This window comes from Protomyctophum bolini (genome assembly GCF_963924005.1).
Source record: "Protomyctophum bolini genome assembly, chromosome: 17".
NCBI lineage: Eukaryota > Metazoa > Chordata > Actinopteri > Myctophiformes > Myctophidae > Protomyctophum > Protomyctophum bolini.
Genome location: NC_137878.1, coordinates 42,448,717 through 42,452,300, shown reverse-complemented (window position 1 = coordinate 42,452,300; position 3,584 = coordinate 42,448,717). Strand labels below are relative to the sequence as shown.

Below are 3,584 nucleotides of genomic sequence, written 5' to 3'. Positions count from 1 at the left end.
TAGTTGCTCCATCGGCTAGAAACGTGCTCTTCACCGGCATGATGATCTTGTTCCTAAAAAAAAAGTCTATAGTCAACCCTAACTGATTACAGAACATGATATAAAAAAACACAACTAGAAGGATTTAGGCCTGTCACAATTACCTAATCGCCAAGTATTTGAGATACTTTTTTAGAGATTAGTCATAATCGTCTCCATGTTGAAAATGTTCATATAGTCAAACATTTTAAAGAAATAATGCAAGCAACCGATCTACAAGCTCTAAATGTGTCACTTTGTAATTTACTTATTTTTTTAGTGTATAAAGTTATTGAATTATGCCATGTGCAGCTTTTTGTTTACAAAGCCTACAAAAGCCAAAGTTGTATTTAGAATGTTAGTATGACGCAATTAAATTGTTACTTGTAATTTATTTGAGCGACAATTCAATCGGCCATTATAAAACCTTAAATTCTGACAGGCCTAAACAGGTTCCAGTGGCGTCTACCGAACCTTCTAGCTCCGTCCGAACCTCCCAAAAGTCCTCCCGGGGAAAGCTTCGGATCTCGGGCATCGGCTGAGATCTCCATTCTAACAAAGAACGAAAGACACACACCCCAAATTAGCTTTGCTGTGTGTGTGCGTGTCCTGTCACAACATACACATGCACTTACAGTAACGTTTAAGAATAGGGATCGACCACTTATCGGCAACGGACGATTATTGTCTTTTTACGAAGCCTAAAAAAGCCCTAACCCTAAAGCGGTTCGTACCGTTGAGTTCCTCACTGAGAAGGCCCAGGTCCGAAGTCCTCCAGCGTCTACCCAGATCTCCGTCCTCCGTCCTCCCATCCATGGACAGACCTGCAGATCTCCTTCTCTAGAGGCTCCAGCCTCCAGCTGTGTCTATGATCTCCATCCTGAGAGAGAAAGAAACCATGAGCTCTACAAGCTCACAACACGTTGCAGTGTGAGCTTGTAGATCTGCTATTTTTGCTGAACGGAATAGGGATGCTGGGGTTGAAGTGGTTAACAAAGTGTCATTAAGACTTTGATTAGCTTGGAAAGCTGACAGACATTCAACCAGAGTGCCACTAGGAGGCATCAACACATTACAGTCCTCAACATCTTTTGTAATTTGTATTCAAGTTGTTACAAAGACCAAGAGGATATTGACTCTCAAACTATTGTGCAGAGTCATTTAGATTTATCCTAAAATATTTAAAACATTTGGATTACTGTAAATGATGCCATTCTTCGTACCATAACAGTACAAAAGCAGTTATCCATCCTCAGAAACAAGCAAGAACTATTCCTACTCACAGCTCATCAGAGTCCTCTGAGGAAGCCCCCGGGGGGGGGGGGGGGGGGAGCTTTGGAACGGATCTCTGTCCAGGGAACATCAGATCGTCTATCGATATCTCCATTCTAAAAAAAAAAACACACCAAATTAGCCTTTCTGTGTGTGTGTGTGTGTGTGTGTGTGTATGTGTGTGCACTCCCTGTCCAGCTGCCGCGTTCCAGCGACGTCTACCGCGATCTTCATCCTAACAAAGAAAGATTGATTAGAGTGACCAAGAGCCAGATATATATTCTATCCTGTCACAACATATATACATAAAACTTTTATTTATAGAGAACATTTAAACAGAAGCTAAACATATCACTTACAGTAATAAACGTTTCAGTTAGGGTTCTTTTTGACAGGCCTAACAGGGTCTTACTTTGAGTCGTCTTCAGAGGAATGCAGATTCCTGGAGAGACCTGCAGTACATCTGGAAGAAAGACATGGCCGTTATCGTCTATGAATGGCTTCATAGAAAAGAGCTTCGCACATCACTCCCTTGTTGTTGCTGTCAATAGTCTGGATAGTCTATACTTCTTATTCTTGATGACAATCGTTTATAAATTTGATGTATTACTATGTGTTGTTGCTTACTGTAAGTCACTCTGGATGTGAGAACTGCCTAAATTGTTGAAATTCCTAGACGTGATCAATTAGGGTCATAGGGTGTGCTCTTCGGTGATAGCAGTGGTGTCATTTGTATATTTGTACAGTCCCACTCCTCCCCATCATATCTTGCGGTGAAGCTGGACAGAACACTGTCCTTTAAACAACACCTGACAGCGTCAAGAGAAAGACCACCGCCTGTGCCGCACCGATACGGCGTCCAGCCGGTACCGAGGCTCTGGTGTTCCCCACCGCTGAGTACTGTGCCCCAGTCTGGAGCCGTAGCCCTCAGGTTGGTTTTGGGGCTTTTTATGCCTTTACTGATAGTGAACAGTATATAGACAGGAAAGGGGGAAGAGATGGGGAGTGACACGCGGCAAAGGCCGTCGGGAGTCGAACCCGCAGCACGCCGTCCGGCTGGCTTGGCAGCATAGGTGCCCAGACAGTTGAGCTAACCATCCGGGCCACACTTAAATATTTAATTGCAATTTATTTGAGGGACAATAATCGTCCAGTAAAAAGAAACCTCATAATCGTGAAAGGCCTAGAGCGGTTCTTACTGTGCGGTTCCTCACCGGGCAGGCCCAGGTCCGAAGTCCTCCGGCATCTACACAGATCTCCGTCCTAAGAAAGAAAGAAATAAGGACCAAATTAGCTTTTGTTGAGCTGCATATTCAGAACCACTTAAACCCTCTATAGATTTGATAAAACAGACCTTTAAAGAGAGCATTTGGTATATGCTCCGATTTCACTCTACACAAATTGATTTGCCAAACATAGCAGATCTACAAGCTCACAACACATTGCAATGCGGTGTGAGCTTGTAGATCTGCTAATTTGGCTGAACGCTCCCCCCAGAATAGAGATGCTGGGATTGAAGTGGTTCAAAAAAAAGTGTCATTAAGACTTTGTTTAGCTTGGAGAGCTGACAGACATTCAACCAGTGCCACTAGGAGGAATCATACTGCCATGCTATACTTCGTACCATAACAGTACAACAGATATCCATCCCAACAAGAAATATTCCTACTCACAGCTCATCAGAAGGGAAGCTTTGGAACGGATCTCTGTCCTTCCACGACGTCTACCACGACCCATCCACCCTAAGAAAGAAAGAAACATTAATTTAAGTGACCAAGAGCCAGATATACGTACATTGTGTCCTTTCACATCATACACAAAATGTATAGAGAACATTTAAAACAGAAGCCGACCATACCACTCGCAGTAATAGAAAAGTCTAAGTGGTTTCTTACTTTGAGCCGCCTTCAGAGCCCCCCATGCAGATTCATCCATGGACAGCGAGAACTGCAGATGTCCACCTGTAGGGGCTCCGGTTGAGCCTCGCAGCATCTGGAATGAAGACATGGTGGTTAGTCTATGAATGGCTTTGCACATCAGTCACTTGTTGCTGCTGCCAATAGGAATTTGTGATGTCTGTGTGGTGACAATTGCTGTGTCTGTCTGTTTTTTTATAATACATACAATTTATATAGCACTTTTCAAGGTACCCAAAGTTGCTTCACAAAACAGTAAAAACTTTGAAAATGATTATTATTTGAAAATAAACTAGATTAAAACGGTTCCACACCAGTAACTGCTGTTCAACACTAACAGCTACATCCATGACCTCCCTGAAACAACATCAATGAAGT

The 3,584-nt window shown here is 42.9% G+C and overlaps 1 long non-coding RNA gene across 1 annotated transcript; it reads right to left on the bottom strand.

The window, feature by feature from the left end:
* Nucleotides 1–758: 758 nt before the first annotated feature.
* Nucleotides 759–2,553, bottom strand: LOC308332243. Its single transcript, XR_013965687.1, has 4 exons — nucleotides 2,490–2,553; nucleotides 1,703–1,753; nucleotides 1,302–1,525; nucleotides 759–898 (listed from the first exon to the last, which is right to left on the bottom strand). It is a non-coding gene; the product is annotated as an uncharacterized lncRNA (long non-coding RNA).
* Between the last annotated feature and the right edge of the window lie 1,031 nt (nucleotides 2,554–3,584).